The 14,158-nt window shown below is 42.3% G+C and overlaps 1 protein-coding gene across 3 annotated transcripts in view; it reads right to left on the reverse strand.

The window, feature by feature from the left end:
- Positions 1 to 14,158, reverse strand: part of cabcoco1 (ciliary associated calcium binding coiled-coil 1) — a 106,794-nt gene that overhangs the window by 65,078 nt on the left and 27,558 nt on the right. The window lies entirely within an intron of this gene.

Below are 14,158 nucleotides of genomic sequence, written 5' to 3' on the forward strand. Positions count from 1 at the left end.
TAGTGGCTATTGTGGAAAATGCAGAAAGCAAGTGGAAATTGTCAGGGTATGATTACCCTCCGATGTTCTTGGAGCCTGAACAATATGACTAATGAAGAATGAAGTGGATGTGTGGACATGGGTTACGCCCCTACCAAAGAGGAAGCAAGATATGGCCTTGTGGTTATCGCTTCCTTCCAGAAGTAAAATCAGAAGTCACGTACTTTGAGAGATGGATGTTGGTCAGTTGCATAGTGTTGAAGGTTTGGACCTACTATTAGAGTTCTTGAATGAAATCTACAAGAAAGATGACCTGTTAAATGCCTATGAGGCATGGTCAGAATTTGATAGATTTTGGAAAACAGATAGTACTTCCATTGAAGAATATATCATGGCATTTAACAGACTGTATAAAAGATTGACGCAATTTAATTTGGGGATCCCTAGATCAGTACTAGCGTTTAAATTACTGGATTGTGCTAAGTGTCTCATGTGGCCAGGCAACTGGTTCTAACTGGTGTTAGGTTCCCAGAGAAGGAGACTCTGTTGGATTTGAGGTCTGCTGCCTTAAGAAAATTCCTGGGGTAACAGTCATTTCCTTCAGCCTTCATGGAACAAATGAGAGATTCTGCAGTGACACCAAGAATAGAAGACTCAATGATAGCCAGATTTCAAAATGGTCCAGATACCATAAATAAATACAGCGAAGAACTAAAGACAGGCAGAATGAGGATGAACACACCTTGAGCAGATCTGGCTATTACAGCAGAAGATAAAATTGGAACAAAAATAATGGGCGAATGAATCCCAGGAATGCCCAAGGCACAGTTAATAGATGCTCCAGGTGTGATTCTATGTATCATTATGCAGTCAACTGCCCACAGTGAAGAGGCAGGGTCCAGGAAATTACACATGACAAAGAGAATTCTGAGAAAGAGGATGAAGATAATGATGAATTCAAAGTATACCGATCACAAGGAGTTTTAGTCCTATGATGTATTTGTTAATCACTGACTCCTGCAAAAGTATGTGGGAGAGATTGATTAAAACATTTGGCTGCATTTTTACAGCTCACCGCCAATCTCAGCTTCAAAAACGGCACGGTGCATGCGCAAGATGTGCATTGCTGAGCCGTCGCGACCGTCCATGGCAACGGCATCCGGCGCCACTTTTAAAGGGCTTCAGACCCTTCTGAGGCATTCAAATTTTTAAAGGCAGTTTTTCAAAAATTAAAATATTAAAAACTCCAATCCCATCTCCCACCCTCCCCAATGACTAAATCAGTTTATTAATTGCCCGTTCCCCAAAAAAAAAATTTTTCTTCAGATCCCGAACCTTTCCCCCCGAACTTTAGTAACTTTGACCTTCAACCGCTTCCCATCATCCCGTCAACCAATAGCAAGAGTTTTCCCTGCTTCCCCCACCCTGAAAACTTCACTCCTCCCCCCTCCACACCAGTGTGCCGCCTCAGATCTCCTGAAGGCACGAGAATTCCAGCAACTGGTCAGAATATCAGCATGGGACAGCCGTTGCGACGAGGTAAGTAATTATGCATTCATTAAAATTGATTAAAATATTTAAGTTGTCGTCGCCGAGCAGCTGGGGAGGTGTGGGGGGGCCGCTCTGAGACCCCGCCGCTGTGGTAAAATGGGGTGGGGTCTTCCTGGCGTCAGGGAGCATGGCGGGCCACCCTACTGGTAAAATCCAGCCCATTATCTTGATTCACTATGTAGTGGGGATTGGCATAATGCAAGAAATATAAAAAGTACTAATAACATACTGAGGTTACTAAAGAGAGCAGTAATTCCATGTAAAATAACTGGAGTAAGCCATTTTTTAAGTACTGATGTAGTTTCTGGTGAGATACTATGCTGTTGAGTAAATTTCAATGAAAAAGGCAGCAAAGAAACTTGACATGGAACAGTTTACCCAGTTAGAACATTATTGTATCCCTTAACAAATCTGATTTTCTCATCAGAAATGTTAGACAAGTATTAATGGCATCAGGAGATAACAATCAGCGAGTCAAAACCGATTACCAAGGGACAAGCCCAGCGAGTCCACAGGTGGAGCTCTGAGGGTGAGTTCGAAGAGCCCGAAGGTAAGGAGAGCGCACCTGAAGGAGAACATGTGTGGAGCAGCAGGGTGGAATGAGTGTGAACATCAGGGAGTGAGGGGAAAAAAACAAAAGTGCAGCCAGCACAAGGCAAAGTGCTGATTAGTCAATAGCCAGTGAGGTTTTAAAAAAAAATTTAAGTCATTTATAATAAATCTTTAGTTTATTTATGTTAAAGTTTCGATAGTATAATAAATAGAGGCACGGCAGGGCACATCAATCCTGTGGAATGCGCATCCTGCTCCATGTGGGAACTCCACATTGCTTCTTGTGTCCTGGACAACTACATGTACAGGAAGTGTCATCAGTTGGAGGAGCTTGATTTCCAGATTTCAGAGCTTGAGCAGCAGCTGGAGTCACAGCAGTGCATTCACGAAGCTGCGGGCTACATGGATACCACATTTCTAGAGGTGCACACCCCGCAGCTTGAGTGCAGGCAGACAGAGAATGGGTGTCCGCTGGACAGTCAAGAAGGACGCAGGCAAGTAGTGCAGGAGTGCATCTTGCTCTCCAACCGGTACTGAGTTCTGAAACTAGTGAGGATGATGGTTCCTCTGGGGAGTGCAGCCGGAGTCAATTCCACAGCAGCACGGGTGGCTCAGCACAAAGGGGAGGAGAAAGATTGGAAAAGCAATAGTAATAGGGGATTCTGTAGTTAGGGCAACAGACAGGCGCTTCAGTGGCTGCAGACATGAATCCAAGATGGTATATGGCCTCCCTGGTGCCAGGGTCAAGGATGCAACTGAGCTGCTGCACAGTACTCTGAGGTGGGAGGGTGAACAGCCAGAGGTCGTGGTCCATATTGATATCCATGATGTAGGCAGAACGAGGGATGAGGTCCTGCAAGCAGAGTTTAGGGAGCTAGGAAAGATATTGGCAGGCAGGACTTCAAAGGTAGCAATCTCAGGATTACTTCTGACACCACGAGCAAGTGAGCACAGAAATAGGAGGATGGAGCAGACGAATGTGTGGCTCTAGAGAAGATGCAGGAGGGACAGCTTTAGATTCCTAGGACATTACCACCAGTTCTGGGGGAGATGGGACCTGTACAGACCAGACAGGTTGCACCTAAACAGAATCAGGACCAATGTCATCATGGGATGGTCCGCTAGTGCTGTTGGGGAGGGTTTAAACTAACTTGGCAGGGGGATGGGCACCAAGATGTAACATTAGAAAGGAGAAACAAGGTGCATGAAGGATAGATAGCATGAGAATAAGAAATATTAAGTAATTAGGTAGGGCCAGACTAAGAGGGAATGCAATAAGATATAAATTAGGCCTACAGTGCATGTAAGTAAGCACACCTAGCTTGGTAAATAAGGTTACTGAGCTACAGGCACAGATAGCCACATGGAAATCTGATGTTGTGACAGTAACAGAGACCGAGCTCAAAATAGGGCAGGACTCTGCTCTAAATATTCCTGGATACAACTGTTCAGGAAAGAAAGAAAGGAGGTGGGGTGGCAGTATTGATTAAAGAGAATATTACAGTACTGGATAGAGAGAGAGAGAGAGGGGATATTCTGGATGGTTCAAAGACAGAATCTATTTGGTTAGAATTAAGAAACATTCGAGATGCCATTACACTACTGGGTGTATTCTATAGGCCACCAAATATTGGAAAAGATATAGAGGAACAAACTTGCAAGGAAATTACAGAAAGGTGCAAAAACTATAGAGTAGTGATAATGGGAGACAGGGATAGTAATAGAGTAAAGAGCAGAGAGGGGAAAGAGTTTCTGAAGTGTGTTCAGGAGAATTTTATTGATCAGTATGTTTCCGGACCAGACCAACGAGGTGGGAGAAGTGGATCAAGTGTCAGGAAGGGAATATTAAGGGAACAGTGATCATCGTATCGTAAGGTTTAAGTTATTACCAGCGCAGATTTGTTAAAAGGTGTTCAACTAACTTGATTTAGTTTTTTGACGAGGTAACAGCGAAGGTTGATGAGGGTAACATGGACTTCCAAAAAGTGTTTGATAAAGTGCCACATAATAAACTTTTCAGCAAAGTTGAAGCCCATGGATTAAAACGGACAGTAGCAGCATGAATATAAAGTTGGCTGAGTGACAGGAAACAGAGAGTCGTGGTGAATGATGATTTTTTGGACCGGAGGACAGTATATAGTGGGGATCCCCCAGGGGTCGGTGCTTTTCTTAATATATATTAATAGACTTGGGTATACAGGGCATAATTTCAAAATCTGAAAATGAGACAAAACCTGGAAGTATTATGAACTGTGAGGTGGATAGAAATAGATTTCCAGAAGATACAGACAGGCTGGTGGAATGGAGGGACAAGTGGCAGATGAAATTTAACGCAGCGAAGTGTGAAGTGATACATTTGGGTATGAAGAATGAGGAAAGACAATATAATCTAAATGGCAGAATTCTAAAGAGGGTGCAGGAACAGAGATACCTAGGTGTATATGTGCAAAATCATTGAACGTGACAGGACAGGTTGAGAAAGTGGTTAAGAAGGCATATTGGATCCTGGGCTTCATAAATAGAGACATAGAAACATAGAAAATAGCAGCAGGAATAGGCCATTCGGCCCCTCGAGCCTGCACCACCACCCAACACAACCATGGCCGACCGTCCAAACCCAGCATCCTGCTCCCGCTCTCTCCCCGCATCCCCCGACTCCCTCAGCCCCAAAAACTAAATCCAACTCTCTCCCGAATACACTCAATGACTTGGCTTCAACTGCTTTCTGTGGCAGAGAACTCCACAGGCTCACCACTCTCTGGGTGAAGAAATCTCCCCTCATCCCAGTCCCCAACGGCCCACCCCCACCCCGCCATCCCCAAAGTTAGACTGCGACCCCCGGTCCTGGACTGCACTGCCATTGGGAACATCCCTCCCGCATCCAATCCGTCCAGTCCTGCCAGAATCCCGCAGGTTTCCATGAGATCCCTTAGAAAATAGGCGACAGGTTTAGATAGAGGATTTGGATTGGCGTAGGCTTGGAGGGCCGAAGGGCCTGTTCCTGTGCTGTAAGTTTCTTTGTTCTTTGTTCTTTATCCCCTCTCAATCTTCTAAAGTCTAGCGAATACAAGCCTGATCGACTCAATCTCTCGCCACACGTCAGCCCTGCTATCCCAGGAATCAGTCTGGTGAACCTTCGCTGCACTCCCTCCATAGCAAAAACATCCTTCCTCAGACAAGGAGAACAAAACTGCATACAATACTCCCGATGTGGTCTCACCAAGGCCCCGTTCAATTGCAGCAAGACATCCTTACTCCTGTACTCGAATCCTCTCGCTATGAAGGCCAACACACCATTTTCCCTCCTAACCGCTGCTGCACCCGCATGCCCACTTTCAGCGACTGGTGCATAATGACACCCAGGTCTTGCTGCACCTCCTCCCCCAGCCCCCCCAATCCATCGTTCAGATAATAATCTATCCTTCTGTTTCTGCCACCAAAGTGGATAACCTCACATTTATCCACACTATACTGAAAGTGCCATGCACCCACACTCCCACCCAGCCCCGTGTCATCCGCGAACTTGGATATATTACATTTAATTCCCTCATCTACATCACCAACATATATTGTGAATAGCTGGGGTCCTATAAAGTACAAAAGCAAGTAAGTTACAATGAACCTTTACAAAACACTGGTTCAGCCTCAACTGGAGTACTGCATCCATTTCTGGGCTAGGCACTTTAGGAAGGATGTGAAGGCTTTAGATAGGGTGCGGAAAAGACTTATGAGAATGGTTCTCAGGATGAGGGACCTGAGTTACTGAATAGTTGATAGATTAGAGAAGCTGGGCTTGCTCTTAGAGAAGAGGAAGTTGAGAGGAGATTTGATAGAGGTGTTCAAGATCATGAGGAGTTTGGACAGAGTAGATAGGGAGAAACTGATCCTGTTGGCAGAAGGCTTGGGAACCAGAGAGCACCGATCTAAGGTGATTAGCAAAAGAAGCAACAGCGACATAATTAAAAACTCTTACGCAGCGACTGGTTTGGATCTGGAATGCACAGCCTCAGAGTGTGGTGGAAGCAGGTTCAATTGTGGCTTGCAAAAAAGAACTGGATAAGCACCTGAAGAGAACAAAATTGCTGGGCTATGGAGAAAGGGCGGGTGAGTGGGAGTAGCAGAGTTGCTCTTGCAGATGGTTGGCAAGAACATGATGGGCTGAATAGCCTCCTGTGCTGTAACCATTCTAAATTCTAAAACAAATTGTCTTAAAGTTACATAGACAATTTGCTTACTATACTTGTCAAAGGTTAAAAATCCTGCGAAAAGATGCTGGTGTAGTTTATGTAGAGCATACATGGCTAATAGAAGAGATTAGTGAGAAGTGTGAAATCTAAAAAGTATTGAAGGATGTTGCCATGTTCTATTGCAAGCCTTCCACGGGCACAAGACTTTAACAAGGTAATGGATCTAAAAATATGGGGAAAGACTGAAATATTTGCATTCTACATTATATAGACCTGTCAAGCAGATTTAGTCTCTCTACAATAATATACAGTAAGGACAAAAGGGTGATTATAGAAAAGATCATGGAGAAATGGATAGGGACCAGACTTGGGACACCAGCGAAGTTTCTGACAGATAATGGAGGGGGATTTGCCGATGATGAGTTCAGAGATATGTGTGAAAATATGAACAATTTGGTCATGAATACTACTGTTGAAAGTCCTGTAAGCAATGGAATTATGCGGTGCTCAATGAAATGCTGCATAAAATTTTAGCTGGCCAACCAGACTGCAAGTTGACAACCACCCTGGCATGGGCAGTTCATGCAAAGAATTCACTCCAGATGGTTGCAGTGTATAGTTCATATCAGTTAGTCTATGTGTCAAATCCCAAATTGCCTTCTCCTCTGTGCGATAGTCCTCCTCTGCTAGAAGTAAGTACAATTAGTTTAATTTTTTCCTGCACATTTGAATGCTTTGGATGCAGGGTGACAGCTTTCATATAAGATCATCTGAGACAGAGTTTATTATTGTATACATTTAGTATACAATAAAAGAGTCATAGGCAACGGTAAGGCCCTGGTAAGGTAATAGCTCGTGATGGTAATACAGTACTTAAACATGGCAATCAAACTCTTAAGATTTACCTCTTGATTAATTGGAATTAATATCAAAATTTCTGACTCTGCGCAGCTGATAGAAGTAAACAAAGCGCCTTCCACCTCAAATGCTTATGTTTTGTGATGAGAGTCCGGAGGAAAAGAATGCAATTGATCAAGGGCTTGATATTGGTAATGGAAGTGATCATGACACAAGTGACAGAACTATCACATCCAAAGGTCAATTAACCAGAGGGGCCTAAAGAAAGGAGGGATACTACAATAATGGGACGGGTAGAAAAATTACTGGCAAGTTTAAATATTAGCTGAAAGTTCATGGTAATAGCCAAGAAGTGAGGTCCATGGACTGGCAGAATGGGGTGAGCAAGTGGAGAGTAGGAAATTATCAGTACCTTGCAATGCGCTGACTCCAGAAGAGACTCTTATGTCAGAGAACAATCACGTACTGGAGAAAGAGCCTTCGATAATGCAAGAGGGAGATCTCACACTAGTAGTCCCAGCAGACATTAAAGAGGAAATAGGGGCTGTAGCTTGAATAGATTAGATGCTGAAATAAGGCCACACAAGTTTCAGAACTAGAAGCAGAAGTCCTCATGATTGTGAAGTTTTGGTGATTGCCAATAAACTTGAGGATAAACTAATGAGAGGCAAAACAGAGAGAGTTAGATAGTTGGAGCGAGTTTAAAATTTATTCTGAGGTACCAGGTATAAGGGTCAACCAGCCTTGTTACATAGGTGGATTTGTACTGAAAATGTGGTTGCAGATGTGACTTATAAGGCTAAAGCAAGACTAGTACTAGGGGAATTGAGAAGCAACTGGGTGATACAGATGTTAAGAGTGGATTCTTCCACAGCTGTAAAAGTCTTTAAAATCTTTTTATCTCTTTCAGCCACACATTCATGGGAGCGTAGGTTGATTGACATAAAAGCCGCATTTCTGCAGTGCGACACTTTTCAGAGAAGCGTTTCTGAAAAGAGGCAGCAGATGCAGAAGGAAAACTATGGAAACTAAACAAATGCATCTATGGCCTAAATGATGCTTCCAGGTTGTGGTATTTTTTGGTGAGATCTGTTTTGCTGAAAATAGGTTTTGTTCAAATAAAAGCATATCCCGCAATGTTTTATTGGTATCATAATGGTAAACATTCAGGCGTCTTCATAATGCATATCAATGATTTCTTATGGAGTGGTACTCCAGAATTTGAGAAATGTGTTAAGATTAGAGAAGAATTCAGCTTTGTTGAGTGTTTAAATATTAAGATATATTTAGATATTAAGCAAAGTAAATCTGGAGTAGCTTTAAATTATCAATCCTTTTAAGAACGTGTTACTCCCATTTTGATTAATTGTAATAGGATTTAACAGAAAGATGATGTTATATCTAAAGAAGAAACAGAGCAGTTGCGAAGCTCGATTGGTCAGTTGAAATGGTTGTGCACTCAGACTAGAAGTTAAGTATTATTATGAAATACCCTAGAGAATGTTTGTTTTAAGGGCAAATAAAACATTTTTAAAAATCTGGATAAATGCATACTTTAGTTCCTCTCCTTTTTAGCAATGCTTCACATGCTAATCTTCCGATGGGTATTCTAATGCAGCTGGTTTCATAATTTTTTCTGATGGGTGAGAATGGAATATGTTGTCCTTTATCTTGGGAAACTAAGAAAATAAAAAACGGTTGTTAAAAGCACTGTGGGTGCCGAAACACTGACTCTTGTGGAGGCAGTGGATATGGGATTCTATTTATCAAATATTTTAAGTGAGATTCTGAAACAACGGCATACTCAAGACAGTGTACCTATTGAATATTTTGTAGATAATCGCTCCTTGTGGGATAATGTACACACTACAAAAAATATAAGTCAGAAAAGATTATGGATTGGCATTGCTGACTTGAAACAAATGCTGGAGAGAAAGAAAATCTCAAATTAAATGGGTTGATGCAAGGTATCACTGTCAGATTGTTTTACAAAAAGAAATGCATGGAATTGGAAGGCCTTTGATTTGATTTATTTTGAAATTTTGCTTACACATAAAAACTCTAATTTTTATTTAAAGAGAGAGAGAGAGAGAGGAAACAGTTAATTGTGTTTTAATTGTGTATAGGTAACTGGGGACTGAGTTAGGAGGTGAATGTTTGTAATGCGCAACTCTGTAAATAACTGCTAATAAATGTGTGCAAAGATTGGCTCCAGTTCTATCCTTCACTACCTGGCTTTCTGGAATAGAACAAATTGTAAATAAAAGATTGTAAGTGACTAAAGACTAATCTCCACGGGTTGGAATTTATATTTCTGCTGCCACAAGCAGCGGCGGACAAAAACAATGGTGGTCTGTCTGTGCAGACCGCACGTCGCGGAGCTGCCATGATATTCAGCATGGCAGCTCATTTAAATGGCCGGGGTGGACTGTCCACCCCGATGTCGTGGCGGGGTGCGCTGTCCGTCCCAGGCAATGCCGTCAGCAGCCTTTGCATAGGCACGGACGTCATTTTTAAAGGGCTTCAAGCTCTTCCATTCAATTTAAATATTTAAAGAGGTTATAAAAAATTTTAAAAACATGCAATAACCCCTCCAATACCCATGCAATTAATTTATTGCCCTCTCACTTCCCCCCTCAAAGCAGTTCCCTTGTCCACCTGACTTCTCCCACCCAAGTTTAAAAAAAAATAGTTTTTGTGGGATGTGGGCATCACTGGCAAGCCAGCATTTATTGCCCATCCCTAATTGCTCTTGAACTGAGTGGCTTGCTAGGCCATTTCAGAGGGCAGTTAAGAGTCAACCACATTGCTGTGGGTCTGGAATCATATGTAGGCCAGACCAGGTAAGGACGGCAGATTTTCTTCCTGAAAGGACATTAGTAAATCAAATGGGTTTTTACATGTTTTTACAACAATCAACAATGGTTTCATGGTCACCATTAGATTAGATTTTAATTCAAGATTTATTAATTGAATTCAAATTTCACCATCTGCTGTGCTGGGATTCGAACCCATGTCCCCAGAGCATTAGCCTGGTCTCTGGATTACTAGTCTAGTGACATTATCACTATGTCACTGGCTCCCCATAAACTTTAAACTCTAACCCTTCCTACCATCCCCTAAACCAATGATATTAGTTTGACCCTGCTCCCCCACCCATCCCCGTCCCGAGAACCTTACCTGCCCACCCTTCCCCACCAGTGTTCCATCTCAGTTCCCCGGATGGGAATCTGAAGGTGCAAGAGTGCCAGCCACCAGCACCAGTATCACAGTGGGATGGAAGGCGGAGGCCCAGATTTGTTTAATTCATTAATTTTAATGGATTTAAATATGTTAATAGGTGCCCCGTCGCTGAGCGGCAGAGGGGCTGCCACGAGGACCTGATGCCGCCAATATCGGGGCAGATCTTCCCGGCGTCGAGACCCATGGCAGACCTCTGCCGGAGACATTTTCTGGCCCCCCCCCCCCCCCCCCACCCCCGCCAGGACCCCCGACATCGGGGGGAGGGGGGGTCTGTAAAATTCAGCCCCACTATACTATCCTTCACCACCTAGCTATCCAAGTTTAGACACACTGCTCCCCTCTTCCCCAGGGTTCAGGCAGTTCAACAACAAAATCTAACCAGTGTTCTGACATGAAGACTGTATAATTTGACAGTGCGATCCCTTTACTAAATGCAGCATTGCCAAAACCGAAAAGGCAATGCTCTTTAGGATACAAAATTACTTTTGGATTTTGCTGTTGTCATAAATCACTGCTCAACTTGGTTTTCTTCCAAGTCTCTGAAATCTTCATAAATGATATACTAAAGCAGAATACAAATGGACATGCTTATTTTGTTTTTGTTTTATTATGTGCTTATTTTAGCTATATTGTTAGATAGCAAATTATTCGCAGCACACACATTTAGATTCATAGGACCCGGGGGAAATCAACTTCCCAGTTTTACATACTGCCAACTCTCTTTAATCAAACATTCAGAACAAACACAAAAGGAGTTTGATTTTTCCCTTTCAACTATACACCCAATTTCCTTTTGGAAGTTACGACTGAATCTGCTTCTACCACCCTTTCAGCCAGTGCATTCCAGATCATAAATTGCTGTCTAAAAAAAAATCCCCATATCTTGCCTCTGGTTCTTTGGCCAATTATCATTCTGTCATGTAGACATTCTGAAATCTACAAATACCAAGCATCTTAGACACCAAAAAAAAAATTTTGTAGGGCAGGCAAAAATAATAAACATGCCTCCTTGGAAAATATTTTCAAAGCAGCAACAATCCTACTCTAAATTGATACCATAGATTAAGAAAGGCTCAAATGTGCCCCTTGTTCTGTTCTTTCAGTTAGGGCAGCTATGGACATGTTAAAATTGTTTCCAACAGTCACGTATTAAAGAGGGGATAATTGGTCAGGTTTTCTGCCATCAATTTACATCTAGTGAGTTATACTGGAATTGTGTGCATGGGTGAGAGCACAATTGGCTTGGCTAAATGGATTTCCACAGTCAATCACCCTGTTGATAACCAAGGATACAAGAGTAAAGGCTGCATGGATAGCACACAAAACCTCTGTTACTTCTGAAATTGTACCCAACGTAAGCCACTGTCTTCATGGAAGCTGGAGCTGGGAGGGAGAAACACTGAGGAAAAATTGAAGGCGGGGGTGGTGGGGCGGGGGGAGGTAGAAAGTTAACACTGTAGAATATATGCAGAATCACAGAACCTTACAGTACTGAACAAGGCCATTCGTCCCAGCTCTTTCAAAGAGCTGTGCAACTACTCCCACTCCCTTGCTGTTTTACCATGGCCCTGCATATTTTTTTCCTTTCAACAAATACCCAATTTCCTTTTGAAAGTTGCTATGGAATCTGCTTCTACCACCCTTTCAAGCAGTGCATTCCAGTTCATAACAATTTGCTGTCTAAAAAAAAAAATTCTCCTCATCTTGCCTCTGGTTCTTTTGCCAATTATCAATATGTCTTGTACATTTCAGAACTTTTGCAAATACCAAGCATCTTAGGCACCAAAGTTATTTAAAGACATCTATGTAAGTAAAACTTTTATTTCTGTATAGATTATTGCACTCAATATTTTAATCAATTTCTCACTACTGTCTCACATTTGGATAACTAGTTAATGACTGTGTTCCAGCATTTCCACACATGGTATATCAATCTCATCTCCTCTTGAACCAATTTAAGAAAATCCTCATCACTGTACATTTTCCTCCAATTGATTTCAAGCCCTTTATTCTTTTGTATGTGCTATCAAGCACCAGTTTCCTGTCTAAATGTGGAATAAATAATACAGTGACAGGGCTTGGTGTGCCAGATAAGTTTTGTTAAGTTAGTCAATGGGAGTTTGTGTACTTCTTTCAGGGAATAAGATAAAGGGAACAGGATAAGAGATATCTAGGAACATGCAAAACTGAGGGACAGAGAAAGACTAGGTTGTCCATTCAGCTTGTCCCATGCATTCATGGTGGAACTTAACAACATGTCCCCACTCATCTTCCTCCCCTCTCAACAGCAAAGTAATCTCCTGAAACAGGCAAAAAAAAAAAAGACATAAGAAAAAACCCTAGGACAAGTAAGGGGGATTAAAATTGGGAAATTCCTTTCTGATCCCCTGAAGGTCCCCTGGCCTGGAGACACATTGACCAATACCCCACCTGCCTTTTGCACACTGCGATGTAGCCACGGTAAGGAATTCACCCAACACTTTTCCGAATGCTGGCAACTTGTTCCAAAAGATCAACAGATAGAAAAACCTCCCGACATCCAACCCAATTCTGTGTTAAGAACTTACATGCGCGTCCCTTGGCCTTCCCTAACCTCTCTATCTCAAATAGCTTATACATTCTGAACAAATATAATCTTTTAATTATTTTGAAGATCTCAATTCAAATCTCCTTGAAGTCTATGCTTTTCTAGAAAGTGTTAAGAAATGGGCATCCAAAATTTCTGCAATCTGTTATCTGCTCCCCATCTGAGCAGCTTGAATACTGTACCTGCACCATTATCTTGATACTTTTAGCATGGTTTTTTCAAATAACTCCCACTTATGTCTCCTGGCAAAAAAGGCTCTTTTTTTGTGGTTATTTTCAAAATGGCTTATAGTTTGTTTCACAGCGACGCAGTGCATTCACTCTTAAACTGTTGCTAACACGTGCAAATGTGCAGAAAATGACTGGTGACTTAAAAAGTTCAAACAGTAATGTGTGGCATCAAGTGACGGGATGGAACACTGGAGGGGAAGTCAAACCCTCAGCTACGCTTGTGATCTTCTGGCAACCGGCATTGGCAGAGGCCAGCCACCATCTTCTCTGCCAGAGTACAGAAAGTAATTTCATGGCAGGGGGAGGTGGGGCACAGAAAGGAGTTTGTGCTACCATAAATGGAAGATAAATTTGCCGAGTTGCTTACCCTGTTTGTGTGTCTATCGTTTAATTTTTTGTGGCTTCTTTTTTGCACAGTTCTACTTCATTGCCTTCTACAATTACAGCTGGCTGATATTTGGTGTGGTAGATTTACACTTTAGACAGAAATGAGAATTAGGCTGTTTATATAGCGGGCAGCTGATCCACAACTCTAGTTTTACACCGAGGAGGCGAGTTGAAAATTGCACATTCTACAGTACACGAGAAGAGTTATCTAGGAACATGCAAAAATGAGGGACAGAGAAAGTCTAGGTTGTCCATTCAGCTTGTCCCATACATTCATGGTGGAACTTAACAACATGTCCCCAATCATCTTTCCCTATCATCTTCCAAGGCCTCCTGCTGCTTGTCCAGCTAGGACAACCGTCCATGACATACAGATGATGAGCACACATGTACCATTTTTATTACTAGCAGATCTTCTGTGACATTACTCATGGAAAGCTGGAGTGTATTCCATTTTGCTGTCTCCGTGACTTGAGGATTTCCTGCGGCAGATCTGATCGCATCACATGCATTAATGTGAATGATAAGTTTAAAAAAAAAGCTTCTTTGACATTGCTGGAGACAGAAAAAGTTTTTACTAATGC

Source organism: Heterodontus francisci, chromosome 20, assembly GCF_036365525.1.
Source record: "Heterodontus francisci isolate sHetFra1 chromosome 20, sHetFra1.hap1, whole genome shotgun sequence".
Lineage (NCBI taxonomy): Eukaryota > Metazoa > Chordata > Chondrichthyes > Heterodontiformes > Heterodontidae > Heterodontus > Heterodontus francisci.